This window comes from Hippoglossus stenolepis, chromosome 2 (genome assembly GCF_022539355.2).
Source record: "Hippoglossus stenolepis isolate QCI-W04-F060 chromosome 2, HSTE1.2, whole genome shotgun sequence".
Classification (NCBI taxonomy): domain Eukaryota; kingdom Metazoa; phylum Chordata; class Actinopteri; order Pleuronectiformes; family Pleuronectidae; genus Hippoglossus; species Hippoglossus stenolepis.
In genome coordinates, this window is record NC_061484.1 from 9,939,726 (window position 1) to 9,959,013 (window position 19,288).

Below are 19,288 nucleotides of genomic sequence, written 5' to 3' on the forward strand. Positions count from 1 at the left end.
GATCCTGTGATTCGCTGCATCTCGAACCAATCTCACCTGGGATTGGCTCAAGCTCCCCCTGCGACCCTGAAAGGATATAAGCGCTATAGATAATGAATGGATAATCCTTATAGCATAATTCAAATCCAATAATGTCTACTTTGCTTTTAATCTTTTTTTCCATACTAAGCTTTTACCTTATCTGCTTATTTGAAAATGAATGTAAAGTCATTTTGACACTTTCTTTATAAGCATGGTAAATTGTTTGTGTGTGTGTGTGTGTGTGTGTGTGTGTGTGTGTGTGTGTGTGTGTGTGTGTGTGTGTGTGTGTGTGTGTGTGTGTGTGTGTGTGTGTGTTGCAGCCCACACCTGTCAGAGAGTAGAACCTTTCAATGACCCCCTGCTCCCCCTCCTCTCATACCTTTCCCACAGAGCCTCAAAGGGAAAATATTCAATGACTGATGCACTTTCAGTCAGGACCACCGACCTACAGACCTGGGTAAAGCTAAACATATGAAGAAATAGTCCAACAGGAAGTAGGAAGAATTGCTTTTCAAAATAAAGACATGGACTATCGAAAGACTGCATATAAATAAGATAAAAAATAGTATTATCGTAAATTATAATCGTTTATTTCCATCTTTTTAAAACAGTTAAAAAGTGCTTCACAAATAAAAATGCAAGTGAAAATACATCAAAACATCAAAAGCATAAAAACAGTTATAACAGAATAAATAAAACAATAAAAACACTAAACGAGTGACAGAAATTTAAGCATGACCTCAAACTACATTAAGAAAAACTAGAATTGCCTAAAACCAGGGATACATCAGGTACGATAATTGTATGTTTAAGCTTTTTAAAAGGAAACTGCTGACTCAGCTAATCTCATTGATGAGCAGCGGAGCCTCTGCCTCCAGATGCTCTGACTTTGTTTGACTTGTAACACAATCTGCTGTGACATTTGCAGAGAAGGATGAAAACCTGACACTGCTAGAGAGAATTTACAGAGCCCTGAATCAGCCCACTTTGTGTTTGCTCATTGCTTACGGTCAGGATTAACATATATTGTCTGTTGGTTTCTTCATGGTTTCCTATAAACATGTGCTCCAACAATCATGGAAATAATATGAAAACACTCTGTTAAGTGCTGGTTCATATGGACTCTCTTATTTAGGGTTTCAGTTGACAACTATACAGTTCAAACATGTTATCAAGCCTTTAAATGTGGTGAACATAAACATAGTAAACCCATATACAGGCACTTATAGATGGGAACGTATCTTCAGTGGTTTTCTATGATTCATTTCCATTTTTCCCATTTGCAACTCTGGGATTTGTTTACATCTAGAATGGTTCTGATCTTCCTTGTCTTTGTTTGCGTTTTTGCAGCGATTCTCAATCAGCAGATGAGCTTAAAACCAGTGGCAAGACGCATTTCACACACCCTCATGTATTTCTGCATTTGCACAAAGACAGTGGGACCCATTTATAAAAATATATTGAAATGCAGGACAATCTATACTACATACTATACATACATTCAATACTGTTTTTCATCTCATAGCAAAATGGGCCTATCAAGGGGGGGTAAGGGGTTGAAATGTGGTTGCAATGACAGGCACTGCTTCAATCCAACCACGGACGAAACATCAAGTTTAGGTTTCGGTTTGGAGCTTTATTTTGAAAGTCGACACAGGAATCCGCGTGTAGAGTCAGGAGCTTGACCAGAGTGAGCGGAGCATCAACAGCGGAGCTCTGAGCCTCTGTCAGTCCGACACCCATAGTCTGCAGCCTCAGAGAGTGATACAGAAAAGTGATTTATATTATACACAGGGAAGAGGAGAAAAAAGAAAAGTTAGCATGGACTGTAGTCTGAAAGGACAAATTTAAGAAGTCCCAAGTTCTTTCTTTCTTCTTTCTTTCATTCTTTCTCTCTCACTCTCTTTCTTTCTTTCTTTCTTTCTTTCTCTGTTTCTCATCACTGTGGACACGGTGGTGATGTGATGCGCGCCTCTCTCGGGACTGGGCCTGCGGTGGTGATGATGGGTCGGGTGAGGAGATGAGCATCGGGCGGTGTGGGGTACCAGGGGCGTGAGAGGAGGTCTGGACCCTGAGGTAAGAGGTGTGTTTGTCTTCTTCTTGATATTGGCTCTGTTCATCTGTTCTCTGACTCTCTGACTCTAGAGTCATGTTATTTGTGAGGAGTTTTCCTTTGAGTGGTCTATAAACACTTTCATTCTAGGGGAGAGAGAAACTCACGTTTCAGGTTTTTAAAGGTTGACGTAAAAAAACATTACAACGTTTTGTTTCATCATTCCTGAGCATGAACGTGTCCCGCCATTCACAAAACACAGCTGTCACTTTCCAAGCTTTCTAGCCGTGTGTGAGTGTGTGTGTGTATAGCAGACTCGTTTTTGTAGTCTCTTCAGGACCTATTCCAGTATAAAAACACATTGTCAGGACCAGCACACCTCATGGGGACAAAGCCTGGACCTAATGAGCTAGTACTAATATAGTGGTCAGGTTCAGATTAGGGATGAATTAATCATGGTTCAAGTTAGGGACAAGGTTTTAGTTTGGCTGGAAGTCAATGTAATGTCCTAACAAGGATAGCTACACAAACTTATACTTGTCACTGTGTGAGAGTATGTGGTGTAGGTATTATTCAAACTGTGGGGACCTACATCTCACTTTGTATATGTCAATTGTCTTCTTTATGGGGCAAGTCCCCATCAAAATATTTTAGGATGAAGACATGTTTTAGGCAAGTAGGAGGACCAAAGCCCGGTCTTAATGAGGCAAAAAATACATTTCTAAGGTTAGTGGTAAGATGTGAATTGTCAATGTAAAGACCTAACAAGAATAGCTGCAAAAGCCTGTGTGTGTGTGTGTGTGTGTGTGTGTGTGTGTGTGTGTGTGTGTGTGTGTGTGTGTGTGTGTGTGTGTGTGTGTGTGTGTGTGTGTGTGTGTGTGTGTGTGTGTGTGCGTGCGTGTGTGTGTCTCAGCCAAAAGGTGTGTGTTCAGGGTTGAATGGTGAATGAACTGGAGAACTGAGTTACGACGGAGACTACCTCTTCTTCGCTCAACTATGAAAGTGCGTCCATCTGCTACAAACTAAAGTCAACAAGTGATGTTATCTGAAGTCATGATTATAAAGTTGTTTTTTATGGTTGATGCAAGATGATGCCACACTAGAGGGAATAATAAATTCAGCTATAAATCCAGCTGTTACACTGCTGGTGAATGACTCTATCTTTATTATAAGTTTGAGTTTTTTTGCAAAGCCATGAAAGAACAAATGCAGGCTCTTTATTGCACCACTTTGGAATATTTTCTGGCCTCAAATGAAGCGAGGTGTGGCTGTAGTGATATGAAGTGCCACAGAAGGGCTGGATATTGCATAGCGATATGTGACTGCTGAATGATTATTTCCTGCATCACGTCATAAAAAGCGCCGTTTGTCCCGGACTGTGGAACAAATATCTTGTCCGCTCATCAAACAGGACCATGTTGCGCTGCTGTCATCTTGCTGTCTGCCAGTGACATCTGCAGAGAAGACTTGTTATTGTGTAATGCAGCTGCAAACCCTGTCCCTGTAGTCTGCCTTCAGGCGCTGAGAGTGCAGCTGTGTTCATTAACAGTGAGTTTGCAGGAGCCTGTAGTGGCCACATCAGACATAAATTACCGTTGTATCCATATAAGGGATTATATAGGATTACTGTGTGCATGTGTTGATCATCTCATAGATAATGACCACGACTGCTAATAAGGGATTATTAACAAATAATATATACCACACAGGATACCAGTTTGGATCCTGTTTGAGAGAATACTTATTGCGTAAAAATAAGCGAATAAGGATTTTTTTTAAATCGGGGGCCATGAAGTGGCCCCCGATTTACACAGAGGGGCCAATTATACATCCGTGCACAATTCTTGATTTAGTAAAGTGCACATTTAAGTCATCCCTTGTTTACTGTTATGTCTGTAGCTTTGAGCAAAGCCACACATCATTGAATATATTTGGAAAATTGTAACTTGTTCAAACACATTGTGGTCTCAAATTCATATATAATGTTAGTATTGTTAATAAGTGGCTAGCAAAAAAAAAAGAAAAAAAGAAGACATGCTGGCTGGACAGGGGCACTTCAGGGGCCAATCAGATTTCCGCTGGGGCCAGTGCCCCCTGGCACCTCCTCTGAATCCTTCTCTGGTCAGATGCAGAAATCTGTTGTCTTCACAAATGTTGACCTGTCGGCAAATTGTCTTCTCCTTCAAAAGTGGATGAGAGGATCTGATGTGATCCAGCTCATCTGCTTTTGCAGTCGTGTCTCAGGTCACAAAAATGTTTGCTTGAATTCAATTTCTGAAAACCATTTCTCTGTTTCTCTCCTCCGTGTCCTTTTGCCCCCTCTGCATTTTCTTTCTCTCGAAGAAGTAATATCCTAAGTTGTCCCGCCTGAGACGTCAGACCACTCTTTTTGTAATGGTATGATTGCTGAGATTTGATTTTCCTGCTCCGGCTGGTCCGGCCTCACATATAGGAAACATTTACAATGGGACAGATATTGATTCACAACATGAAAGCAGACAAAGTAAGCTAATGTCTTTTTTCCATTAACTTCTTCCTCCTGACACGATCACTGCTGTCAAAAGCTCAAGGTTTTTTTCTTTCTAATCAATAAACAGACAAAGACGGAGGGTTGTTGTGAAACCACACCGGACAAGTCTCATTCAGCAGGATGCAGGGAGCCTGTCAGAGCCATTGTGGGAAGTGACGGATTCCCCCATGACTTTGGTTCCATTAAAGTATTGGAATCTCTTTTACTTCTGGAAGATTCTTCCTGCTCAGTGAGAATCAGATACATCATTAGGCTGAGGTATTAACGTGAGGCTGAACATTATACACATTAGAGCAGATCTACACTCAAATTCACAGTTACCTACATGTGCTAATGCTGGAGCATAACATCCTGCTCTGTCCTGTCTCTATGTTAACATGACGTGTTGAGTAACACAGTCGCTTGTCAGGATCAGTGTCAAAGCCTGAAAACTGTTGAGAGAAGCAGCTGTTCTTCTGTGTGCGTAATCGTAAGAGTGTGTCGGCATCAGTGATGACGCTCAAAAGATTTGATGCTTGGCGATGCACCGTGTGTGTTTCACTGATTTACAAGTATTGCTAGAGGGAGGGTAAGAGAGGCTCGACTTTCAGTGAACATCTCGACTAAAAATTACATCAACATAGATCTCGGAGCCCATCGTCTATCGACTCATACAGAATTAGCCTCTCGGGGAAACGGCCAATAATTTGGGTCTTTTGGTGTCGACAGCGGATATCAGGGCCATGACTCTGTCGCTCGTTCACCAAACACAGTCCGACGAGTCCACAAAGTTTCTCTAATTATCTAATGAACGCGTAGCATTCCATTGTGGGACTGTTAGCGGAAAGCAGCATACAAACTCTGGACACTTCTTTTATTATTGTGGATTTTTTAAGTGAATATACAGCGGACACATTGACACAGATAGAATCTGGACTTAAATCAAATAATGTAGTGCACATATGACGTTATAGGGAGTACTTTTGTTTGCTTACACAAAAACACCACTGGGTCCATGTAACATTTAAATGCCCTCTTGTAGAATGTGCTAACATCAGCAGATGGTGGGAGGCGAACCTGCAGCCATGCTCTGTCCTAGCAACACGATTCTGATAAAACATGTTTGTAATATTTAGACTATAATTCGCTGCTGGAGTACTGACCACAGACAGTGGAGTTTATTACGAGCATAGAGCATCATTTAGTCTCACGGATGAGGAGACAACACTTTAACTAATGAATGCATTAACTCCAGTGTCAGCCAGGAAATTGTTTATAACAAAGATGTTGTTGTCGTTGAACTGGAAAGTTCAATTAAAACTTAAATTGCTTTACCTCGAGTCACAACTTTTTGTTTAAATTAATCAATAAACAATTGACATGTAACGCAGCACCATCAGAAGCAGCGAGTGGTTTTCTGCCCTTTGTGTCCCGCTCCTTAAAGCCTGGATGAACTCCAGTCGCAAAACTATAAACTCCAGGAGATCGTACACACACACACACACACACACACACACACACACACACAAACACACACACACACCTAAGTGAGGACAGTCATTGGCAAAATTAATTTCCTCTTCCCAGATGATAGACACTCACAACCGCTTGCTGATTGGATCTTGTCAGGCTCCAATCACATGACCCCCTCCCAGAAGAAAATTAATTACAAGTGTCGCTGACCCTGTTGTCTTTGCTAACAGCTGTTGTGTGGTTAAAATCTGCATTTTACAATGATGCAACTGCTTACATGTGAAGGAGACGAGCTATTATTTCAGCGATATGTGACCATAAGTGGTCACGTGATATACATTTTGTGATGTGTTAGTATTGGCAGGGATTAGAGCTCATAAGGAGCCCAAAGCTTGTATGGACAGAGATTGTTTTCATTTTAAAATAAAATGTTTTAAGGATTTACCCTAGATGCCAAACCCTAACCCTAACCCTAACCTTAACCTAATTCTAACCCTTAAAGCAAGTCCTAACTTTCGCACTATGTAGGGTCTATGCTCAAAATGGTCCTCACAAAGTTATTAAGACACACACACACACACACACACACACACACACACACACACAAAAAGACAAAAGAAGGCTCGGTGTGTGACTAAACTACTACTAGTTCTATAATTAGTACTATAATACACCCAGTCCAACCTGTGATACTGGAGCAGGCTCACACTCCTCTCACAACAGCACCAGAAAACACGAAAAAGCCAAAAACGGCACGTGAGAATTAATCTGCAGGGATTAATTCAGATTAGTGGATTAAATGTGTAACACAGCCATTTAGTCAGAAGGAAACATCCGGACAATGTGTTGCACTTTCTAGTCAAATCCGCTGTGCACTTCACCTGTTCCTGTGTGGAACCACTCACAGGTCCATCGAGCCAAAGTGAATTACATTACATGGACAAATAAAGGTCACATACAACGCTGACAGGACGCTTTGTTTCTCTATCGATGGGGACTTCAAAGTTTCAGACCCTTGTACACGCGTGTGCCCTGGGAGAGAGGAGGTTTATGTAAAACCTGTCTTGCATATTTCATGTATATTTTCTTTTGTAGACTCCTCTATTTGATCTTTGTGTTATTTATTCATCAGGGGGAGTTGAGGGTGAGTCATTACACAAGGAGCGTCTCATCAGTCACCCTCTCCTGCAGAGACCGTCACACATCGCGCACACCCTCTTTCAAACTGTATTGAAAGTTACTCTTCCTGATTTTGTTGTTGCATGAAAAGTGCGGCTCCATGTCAGGTACAAATCTTTACATTTTCCACCTGTTCTCTGTTTGAGGCTGTAAAACTCAACGTAAACACTGACTATGTTCGGACACAGATATTCAGACATCGAACTTATTTGGATTATGGAACATGAGTTGCTTTAAGAATGTTCCATTGGTATTCTCTTTAGATGTTACAGAGCGTAGTCTGATTATAAATCCCATCATTACGTCCACTACACCATTGGGTCCCAAGTTGTTCCGCCAGTTTTAAAACCCCAACCTGCTCCTCTTATATTTTTCCATCTTGTTTACGACCAGGAAATGTGACGTCAAGCAGCTGGTATCTACCGGATGTCGATTAAGATTTTCTAATGAGATTAAGATGTAAATATTTCTTCATAATGCAACTAAGGTCAGAATATTTAACATGTCTTGATTTGATTATTGTTTATTGTTTGATCTTATTTGGGTTAAGGTAATCAGAAAATGCTGTTTACATGTCAGTGTCACATTCAGACTCTTGCCTTCATCGGGTTAATATTAGAATATTGGTGTCCATGTTAACTTAGTTAATGTAAACTTCATCAGTGAGCAGGGTAGGAATTTGTTGATTTTTCTGATGTGGCTTTACACGACAGTTGCATCCTCACGTATATTGTATTGTATTCTGTCTTGAGCTCTATTGATTGTTTAAATTTACTTTATTTAAAATCTATTCTCTTACTTTGTATTCGTAATGCATATTGCTCTGAATGCATTACCGAGCTGACCTGTCCTTCTCGTCCAACACTTTCCATTTTGATCCTGTGTTAACTTATATTGGTTCAATCAAACTTAAAACTTGAAACTTGAACTTAAAACTATTTGCTCCCCTTTCTTTAAAACAGTATTGTGTTTTGTGTGGGCTTGTTGGTGTGAAACTCAAATGAGCCTCAGTAACTGATCCATTAACGTCAATAACAAGCCACGCGGTTCAGTTGTCTGTCAGGAGCGACAAGAACAAAATGGCACGTCAGTGTAGCATGTTGAAGGGTGCACCACGTCTGCATGTGTGTGTGTGTGTGTGTGTGTTCTTTATGCATGTGTGTTAAGAGAGGATCTGCTCTATAAACACAATTGTTTATTTAATCAACATTGGCCCAGACTGGTTTCTGACGTATGTTGACGTACACACACACTCTCGAACATACGTGTTCACACACACATGTTTCGAGCACATTAAGAGCAGAGTGGCGCAGGATGATTAAACGCAGACATTTGATCCTTCAGCGATAAATAAATCACATTAATTAATCTCCCCATCTCTGATGCTGATGTCATGAACGTAAGACCCCCCCTGTGGCTAATTAAAACAGGAACTGAACGCAGGGCTGCAGGACGTGACGCTGTACGCTGTACTATACATGCTTGAAATTCAATTTAAAACCATTTTGATTTAAATTGGTTAAATTGCTTTCGCTATGGAAACACTGGTTACAGGTTGGACGAGCACTGTCCTTGTGCTGTCTTATGGGTAACATGGAAAGTCAAACCTTGTCACTGGTATCTAGCAGATCATTAGGGATCAGACACGCGCTACAGGGATTATGACCGTGTTTGCATGTTTCTAAGAAGAAGCAATAAGCAACACAAGTCTAACCTGATGCTAAACCTGTTCTACTAACAACCAGAAGAAACAAAATAAACCTGCAGCATAACCATTCAGTATACTTAAATTCTTATTGAATGCAATCTCGCAAAAGCACTTTTATGTTTTCCATTTTCACACTGCACAATGAGAAACTAGCATTCATACACACCACATTCAAAAAAATCAAGGGAATTGCAAAGGTAAATGGACTGGATTCATATGGTGCTTTTCTAATCGGCCACTCAAGGCATATGACGCTATGAGTCACATTCACCCATTTGCACACACTTTCATGCAATGCTTCTATATACTTCTATATACATCTATATACAGCGCGTCTTTATCACTCATGCACTCTTTAAATGATTGTATATTTAGGGAAATTTAAGGTTCTCCACTTCAAGAGCCCTATGACGTATGCACACTGACGTCAAGTTTACTGATTTTGGTCACTTGGGTGATTTGGAGTGATGCCACATTAATTACAATTTCAGTTCTCACTTTTTACAATAACATACGCTTTATTGATCATAGGCCAGGTAAACTTTGTTGTGTAGACAAGGGAACACATAAAAGTGTTAAAATAGAATAAAATAGGCAATGAAATAGAAAATAAAAAGTTAAATAAAAATACAGAGAATATGTACATAATATACACCTATCATTACAGATGTAAATACTGTTTGGAGAGAAATGTACTCACAGTACTTGCAGTGGCACAGCATGATTGCACAATAATGTATGCTGCATTTGTGCATTATGTATAAGGAGTGATTGAAATAGACGTGTACGTGTATATGCATATATTGACTGTTATAAGTACATAGACAGGTATGGGATACAAAAATGGTACTTTATCTATCTACTATATCTCTGCAGCTACATATGTAAAAGTGTGTGGTTATGGCAAATAAACTATGGTTAAGGTCTGGTTAGCGTTAGGTGTTGTAATACGCTACTCGTGTTCGAGAAATGAATTGTTCAGGGAATCAATGACCATGAAGCCTCATGGCTGCACTAGCTGCTAATGGGCCAGTGAAGAAGGAAGGATATAGCACGACATGGATTTATGGGGCCAATACCAGTATAAGGGAGTAAAAATGACCTCCCCCAAGTAGGTTGTGTTTTCATCAGTGTAACTTTATTTGTATTCACAACATTTAACAAAAACTACGGGGGGGATTATGATGAAACTTGGTGGAAGGATGCAGTATCAGTTAGGGAAGAATCCACTTTCTTTAACGGTGTGAAATAGGGCAATTCTATCAAATTCTGAAAGATTTTGTGTGAATCTTGATGAAGAAAAATATTTATATTCTTGGTATCGATGCATGTGTGTAATTTTGTGCAGATCCAATTCAAAGTCTGAATTTGAATGTGGATTTAAATGTGGTTTCATAAGGTTGTTGGCGTATTTCAGCTGCTGTATGTTAACAAACAGGGCTAGAAACTCTGATGTGTAGCTGAGAAACATAATGGGGCGTTAACTATACGGCTTGTTTTAATTTAAACGGACGGTTGAGCCTAACAGGCGACACCTGAGTCCCAGGAGAGTCAACTGACCTTCCCCATTGACTTCGCATGTCGGTCAATCCTCTCCAGCCCTTTAAGCGTGTTACCTACCATGCACTGACCTCCTGTCCCGTCTGTCCTGAGACAAGACGACTGGCAGCGAATCAATAAAGTAACGACAACCTGTGACATTGGCATCTATAACAGTGGGAAAGATCTCGGTTAGGGTTATTAAGTAGGACTGCAGTAAGTGGAGGTCTGCCCTACACTACCTCCACTGCCCTGATCTGTTTCTGTGGTATTACCGTGTGTGTTGTCACATTGTCTGATGCCTGGGCTGTTAAAACTAGCATCGAGTTAAGGGAGTTTGCACAATTGAACACTATGCGGCGTCTGACTTGTTATTTTGGAACTGAAAGATCTAAATGTCTGAACCAAAGAAAGTGGGTAGGAAAGCCCCCTGTTTCCTGCCTGTTACCTGAACCAACTCGCAGCCGTTCACAGCTTTTAAACAGACAGCGATTTGAAATGTGATCTCAGCTATTAGCTCATCACATCCATACTGTCCTGCTTACATAGTGTTTGCCTGCAGTGCCCGTGTGACTGAGTTCACTATAATCTCCATGCTGCTCTGTGACTCTTTCTGTATGACAGGGAAATTGAAAACCATGAATTGGTCCATCACATTTAATTGTGTCCCTGCGTCATCCCTCACTCCAGCACTCCCCCCTTTCGCCACTCTGACTTTTAGTGTCCCCTGGCCTGCATTTGAATCTCTTATCTCACCCTCCTCACCCATCACCGGCAATAGCATAACCCATTGTTTTTTACACCTTGTCTGATAAGAGAGTAATTTAAAGACACCCTTTATTGTCCCGCTCTTTCTGCCTCCCCTTCTCTTTATTTCATTATCTCTTCATACTCTACATTAACCATCTCTATATCCTCCCCGACATCTCTTTCCCCATACACTCACCCATTCCTCTCAAATTACCATGGTCCTAATCTCCCTGCATATTCTCACTCTCTACCTTCAAGCATAAAATTGAACCTCTCATGCCTCTGCCCATCCCACTCACTGCATTGTGTGTGTGTGTGTGTGTGTGTGTGTGTAGGATCTGCTCATCCATTCTTCCCAAGTTCCCGTCCTTTTACCTTTTACGTTCATTTGACCCCCTCACTTGGGAGTGTCACAGTGGCAGAATGTAGCACTCATGTATGTTTTGTTAAATTTGTATTCTCACAGCAATTAAAGACAAACGATGTCTGATGAGCTTGTGGAGAGAGAGCAGAATGATAAAACTGAGGAGGAGAAGAGGAGAGATGGATGGAGAGTGCTGGAAAGAGGGAGATCTAGCCATCAGAAAGAAAGTAGATTAACACATCAACAAAGATCTTCAAGTAACCGGGTAATATCCTCTTAACATAGTTTTATTAACCCAACTAATAATAATAATACATTTTATTTATATAACACCTTTAAAAAACAAGTTTAAGTGCTTCACTCACAAACATAATAACGGAATAAATTACACACAGACAGGAAAAAGGCAAAGGACTGGCAAGTAGGATCAACTTGATATATTATATATTGTCCACGTTGTTATTGTGGCACACGGTGGAACGGTGTTGTCTGTATGTCTGTAAAGCTGCTTTCAAACATGCACTGCTGAAAAACTGAAAATAACTAAAATACCTCAGGATTAAATAGAGGTGGCAAACAAATATAGATGCAGAAGATTCAACGAGATTCAAGAACTTTTAGTGATACAGGCCGACGCCAGTGTCAATGTGCTGTGAACATAAACATGTGATCTCCACAGCAGAATTCATGTCATGTCATGTCCTGCTCCTGCTCCTGCTCCTGCTCCTGCTCCTGCTCCTGCTCCTGCTCCTGCACACTGCGCCTGAATGCTCCAGAGATTTCTCTGTTGTTGTAAACACGTCTAACCAGAGAATATCCTGCTGCGTGAAAGAGACAAACTGTGAATAAATTTAGTTAAAATCAGAATGTTATCATTCTGTTGTTAGTATTTATTTCAGCACAGCCCCACAGAGCTCTAACTGTGGCTGGAGACAAAGCTGTAAAGATTTTTTCTTTTTCTTCTCTGAAAAAATATATTTCCATCTGTTAAAAATGGCTGAAAGTGTGGATTTAACAGTTTCCTGCTCCGAATATGTGAACGAGGGAAAAGCCTAGAATATCACCATGTAGGTTTTTACTAAGTGCAGCAAATGGGCCTTAGACATGCTGGGAGCAGAGCTGTGCTGATGCATTATACATGAAGCGCTAATATATATTGTATTGTACTCAGTAGAATCAACTGAGAAAGAGGAGGAGGGAGGGGACAAAAGGGCGAGAGAGATAGAGTCTGATGTGTGTCTGATGAGTCAAACGAGACATTTTGACACCATCCCCACAGATCAGCTGTCCCTGCTGTCTTCAGACAACTGACAGACTCACTTCATTTGTACATAAATGGACAGAAAACACTGTGTGGTGTATGACCTCACCTCGGGATGCTTCCTCAAACCCATGTGGGCGTATTTCTGATCTCTGAGATACAAAGAAATTTAAGGAATGAACCAGATCACTGAGGATATGTGCAGGCTTGACAGCGCTGAGATCATAGTATCAGACTGGTGATGTCCCCCTGAGCTTTATGAAATGACGATTGGACGTCTGGCTGTGGACACACTGCATTCTTGTCACTGCTCACGTGTTTGTGTGTGTTGCTATGTAAAAGACAGTACTCTTCGTGGACACAGTGTTTATAATTAGACAGGTGAACATTTACCCTCTGGGATATCACTTACCCCTCCACGTCGTTCACCCACTTCCAACTAATGATTTAGTCATGCCGCTCGTCTGTCGTCATGACGCCTGTTGTTGGGACAACCAATATCCCAGCTCTCTGCAGGGACATCTGAAGTAGGTCCACACACTTCCCATCCATCTTGTTTGCATAGAACCGAACAGCGACAGTGACAAATGAAAAAGTTTAGAATTAGCAGCTTTCATCACATCAGCAATGAGGAATTCAGAAGAACAAACAAGGTTGTCAGAATTCAAAGCTTTCATTAGTTTTAATTGGATGGATTCTGCTGAGGAGCCGACGATGATGAGACGGGAAAACTTTCTTTATTGTAATACATAAAACTTGCGACAACACTAAACATCACACAATCTACAACAATTAGTGCAGCAGTAACAAACTATGTAGTGAAAACAGCACGACTGTAGTGATGATAGTGTCGGTGTGTCGGTTCATCACTTTAGTTGAGACTGAAATGTCTCTGGAACGGATTGTGGAATGAAATTGGTCTCCACAGGATGATCCCCTTCTAGTATTTACATGTGTGTTCATTTGTTAGTTAGTTGGATTATGGAATAACTACTGGACGGATTTTCACAAAGTTTGGAAAGCGGAAGGATGTGGATGTTGTTAATGTTTTTAGGAATTTCTGTGAATCTCTAAAGTAATAACACAGAGATCTCGATGGAAAAGAAATTGACATGTTTCAAGGACTGATATCAATGTGTTATTTGGTGTGTCTGGATTGAATTTAAGTGGACTGTGGGACGTTGGTTGAGTTAGGCGCTTGGTGGGCATTTTTGTTTCTATAAAAATGTTTTGACAAACATTGAAAGGATTATTATTAGATTTTGTCTTGACATTCTTGTCCTGCTGCCGATGACTCATAATAACCTTTATTTCTCTTTTAGTGTCAGTATTAAGTCAAACTTTGACTTTGTTTATGAGCAAATACCAACAAAAAGTTATGATTAGCAACGAAGCGCCACTGTGCCACAATGCCATGACTTTTCTTGTCTTTCAGAGTGGCATGAATCAGAAAACATAGATCACAAGCAAACAGCCCAAGGGTCTGGTTTACTGGACCTTCAAATGAAACAACAAAACATGTGATGTGTATCTGTCCTCCAGAATGAAACTCTAGTCATTTCTGATCTGACGCTTACATCAGCAGGATGACGTCAGTATTCCGTGTCTCTCAAAGTGTTTACAATTCACAAACACAGAGACTTTGTCTGCCCGGACACAATGAAGGAATTTCCAGGTTATGTTTCTTAATCATCATATTGATGGTTATGCTACAATATACAGTATGACGTACTGTAGAGCCACGACACGGAAACAGAGACATGCCGCATCTGTGTGACAGACACGGGAAGTCGCACGCAGAGATGTCACTTTTTCCTCAAACTAAAGGAGATTTTAATATAAACACACTTTTGGTATCTTTCTCAAATTTTACATTCAAAAACAGAAGAAATCTGTTGATGAATTAATTGGCGTTGGTGGCTGCAGCGTCTGTGAGCGAGAGACGCGACAGGATGTGAGCAATACATGAACCTGATCAGGCACAATCACACTGACACAGGCCCAAAACAGTTTCAGCACACTTCTGTGGGAATCCTGTGATTGAAGAGCTGCGGGGGTTATTTCACACAGCCTGTCGTAAGAGCGGCGACACTGTGATTGAGTGCGACAGATAGGAAGGTGGGTGAGCGCAGTCAGGTCTGTGGCACTGCAGAGAAATTTATGAATGATTCCTCAGTAACGGACTGACTGACTGAACATGAGCAGCCCTGCGGGACTCATCCAGAAATATCTCATCCACTTGTGTCCCAGCTCGAGCTCCAGCTGTATTTAGACTTTTATCCCCATTTTTCAACTTGAAGTGTAAACAAATCTCAAATCAGCTGAAGTTGTTCTGGTACTGTGAGACACGTTTTGTTTTACATTGGGAACAAGTGAGCAGGAGGAGAGGTTTGTGGTGCACAACGTTTACAGAATGGCTTGAAAAGATTTGTATATGCCAGGTTCGGCTGGGCAATAAAACAATATCATTAATTATCGTAATATAATTTTCATCAATAGCCATATCACAAAATGTCAATGTATATCTGTATGTTTTTCCTGCACTGTGTAGGCACAGTGAGGAGGTTTAAAACATAATTGATCTCTGTCAGATGTGTAAAATGTTTTGTCATTCTCTGAGCATAGAGAAGAGTTTAAAACCACAACCTTCACTCAAAGCAAATTCTGTCTTTAAACTTAAAAGAAATAATACACTGATAATTAACATTATAATTCTCTTTTATGAATCTTGATAGTTTCCAGGATGAATAAACTGTAGCCAAACAGGGAAGTGGAAAAAGGAAGAGGAAGTTGATTAAATCTGGTATCTACTGTATTTAGGGATCAGGCAGAAGAGAATGAGGGCATGACTGATACCATGTGATATGAGTTGAAAACTTGAATATTTCTGCGTTAAGCGTTCCAGAGGCTCTCACTTATTTAATACACCTCTGCAGGCGTCTGGTGAAAACCTTAACTGCAATTATTTATGTCCTTGCTGCCAAAGGGGCGCCAGAACGGAGCAGATTAAACTCTTATCTCCGCTGTAGCTGCTCCTCTGCTCTCAGGTGTAGTTTCAGTATGAGCGAACAAAAGAGTTCTCAAGGGCAGCAACACGCAGAGCAGTGAGGATATTGATTTTTGAATAACAACACTTGAGGTCAGTCGTGATTTGTTCTTGTTGGTTTTAGCCTCTTGATCACGTCCTAATAAAAAAAACAATCAGCCTCTGCAGCACAGGCGACCATCGTCATGATCTTCAGTGTGTGGAGCAACTGCTCATCCGGATCAAGATGCTGTGGATGGTAAGCAGAGCAGATTGAGAGGCTGATTAAGATCTCCAAGGTCCTGCTGCAGGTTCCATCCCTCCTCTACTGTCCCTACAACTCAAACAACGCAAACATGCAGACACACAGAGTTTAACATCCTACTTAAAATCACCTCATTAAAACGGATATCGACAACATGAGACAGGGTTTAAAGACTTAAGAATGTTTAAATCTGAATTGTAGGCCTCAAAAGGTCCGGTCAGGATAAATGGCTTTCTTGGCCATGGTCGTCTACCAAGGTTATTCTCTATGAGACTTATCTCCAATTAGGAGAAAGAAGAAAGTAATTTTGGGACTGCGTAGTTCTCGAACTTGAGTTAGGTCTTACATTTCATTCATTATGTTCTCAAAATGTCTTTAAAAGTGTTAAATTGTACTTGTTGAAACTGGTAGAAACAGTTTGGCCAGCTTGTGGCTTTAAGGTGATTGAGCAACTCATTCGATTTGTCGCCTTGATATTTCAATTAATGCACAAGTTTGAACATTCTGGATAACATCTTGGAAAATCAGTCTTAATGCTGTAAAATATGGTTTAGTGATGTGAACGACAACAGAACTCTGTGCCTAACAGCCAAAACCAAAGTACATTTACATATCTCAGTCTAATCAAAATACAAATGTATTAAATTAAAGCTGTCTGCAGTGAGTGTGGAGGGTGCACACAGGACAAGCCTATCTGATAGTATTATATAGTATCACACTAATTCATAACAGAATTGTGCAGTATTTATTATTATTACTTCCTATACCAGCTCAGACTGGTGTAACAAATGCCTTTGGTGCTCTCACTAAATGAAAAACTGCACCATATGAGCACATGCTCAGCATCAAGCTGTGAAAATAAACAATCATCCAGCTCCAAAATACACATGGGTGGCTGTGGCTCAGGAGGAAGAGCAGATTGTCTAAAATTCAGAAGGGCAGTGGTTCAAGCCCCATTGCTGAAATGCCCTTGGGCAAGACACTCAAGTTTCCCCTGACGGCTAGAAAATACAGAGATGGATGGATAGAGAAAAGCGCTGAGTATAAAAGAGCTATCTGAATGTGTGTGTGAGTGGGTAAATGAGTCTAAATAGCCTTGTGTGGTCATAAGACAAGAAACACGCTTTATAATTACAGTCTATTTACCATTTACACACACGCATAAGTCAGAACAGTGGCTGGTGTCATGGGTGAAGAAGGTTTGAAAGGTTACTGAGATTATGTTTGTTGTGACTTGTCAAATGCCCTGTGTTCAGGTGGAAAACAGCTGAGTTGCTGGGGGGGTGCTGCTTCAGGCGAGACCAGTTTGACTACATCCACGACTTCACAGCTTTATCAGATGCAAAAACACTGCACTGTGTCTTATGTTGCTATGAAGAGAATAATCAATGTTATCAATATCACTGATTATTAATAGACACAGAATTGATCAATATTTCCTGTTCCTATTCCCTACTACATCATTAACTATGCCTGTTGTTTATATCACTATATCGACATTGTATATTTAGTTTAACACAAGAATAACAGACCCAGTCATATTAAAGAACTTACACTTACATTCATACTAATGAATAGTCTCGGCCCTGCCCACTCTGACTGGATCAGTGGATCAATTCTCCTCTGGTTATTGATTAACATACATTTTTACATAACAATAACTATGTGATCATGTGACATAATGCTATGTAAAAATGTAGTGCAGTAGAAAGTACTGATATGTGCTCATGTATAGTGCCTTGAGGAGTACACGTGAAAAGTACAAGTAAAGTACAGATACATGAAGTAAATGTACTTTGTTTAATCCCCCTACTGCCTCTTCAAAAGATTGGACAGTCCTAGTTCTGCTTGTATAAAGTAAATGTTGTACCAGGTTTAACATTAACGTTAGTTTTTTTCTCAGGCAGCTCTGTTGTCTGTCCGACCATGACTTGTTGTGGAGATCTCAAAAAAGAGGTAAGTCACAGCTAGAAGCTACTTCACTGACAATACGCTTTCGTTCTCACAAGGTCTGTAGGAGAGAGTCACGAAGCCATTAAACTCTCCTCAAGGTTCATCTGACGCACAACCACACACTTTCTTTCTCTCTTAGAAGGAGACTGTAGAAAAGGACATTTGTATTTCTGAGTGTGGCAGTGTCATAGTAAAAGAATCACGTTAAAGTCGCATTCTTTTTTTGTTTGCTCTTCAGCTTCATCAAAGGATATGTATGATATTGCGATAACCAGCCAATCAGAAAAGCCTTCTATGTCCATTGTCCACTGTTTAAATCCACAAACACATGCATTCTTACAACATGTTTACACAGCGGTGTAGGTCTCCAGGTGCAGACAATCTCTGTTTATTTGGGACGAAAGGGTTGTGGCTTTAATCTTTCCTTAGGCCCATCACTCCTTGCTACTCTCCAAGATTTTCCAGATCATAGACTGTTTATACAGACGAAAAGCATGACTGCTCACTAAAAGTGAAGCCAAAGCCTCTCAAACGTCCCCTGGTGGATGGCTGCGGTATAGGTCATAAACCCCACATCTTCCATGACAGCCGATGAGACATGGAACAAACTAAAAAGTCAACGTACAGTACACGTACAATAAATTGTGCTCAAAGTTTGCATCTGTCATTCTTATCACACGTAGAATTTCTTCTGGTAAGTTAATTCGTTATTTGATGCTATAAAAACAGAGTGAAACATCATGATTGACAGCTGAGATTGGCTCAGGATTGGTTCAGCTCATATTGGCGGCACCTTGCACAGACTTTCGCACCGAATGGGCAAGATGGCAGAATTTGTATATGGGATATTTTGGCTTGGCTTCTCGCTAGTGGGAGGAAGTGGAGATGTTATATACAGCCCACGATCCACATGATATAATTATACCACAGCATGAGTGATATAAGATTTGTTTAGAGGCTGACGGGAAAAGACAATTTAAAATCTCTTTGTGTATTAAAAGTGCTTCAGTATCTCCCAGTGACCTCTCTGTGAATGGAAAACCTCCTCAGCTGACATTCGGCTTAATTTCACTTGTGCATGCTTGTGTATTCACCTGTAAGATGGCGCTCACACACACAACACAGCCAGTGTCACGTGTGTATACCCTCTATCCTCCTCACTATAATTGATTTCCGTTCATATTTTTG

At 40.6% G+C, this 19,288-nt stretch overlaps 1 protein-coding gene across 2 annotated transcripts in view; it reads left to right on the forward strand.

Moving 5' to 3' along the window:
- Positions 1-374: 374 nt before the first annotated feature.
- The window catches only part of gcgrb (glucagon receptor b), a 49,396-nt gene continuing 30,482 nt past the window's right edge, over positions 375-19,288 (forward strand). Inside the window, exon 1 of one of the 2 annotated variants that reach the window (XM_035178600.2) lies at positions 375-2,104. The gene's annotated coding sequence lies outside the window, so the exon portion shown is untranslated. The remainder of the gene's footprint in view (positions 2,105-19,288) is intronic. The other variant, XM_035178609.2, reaches the window with a different exon arrangement.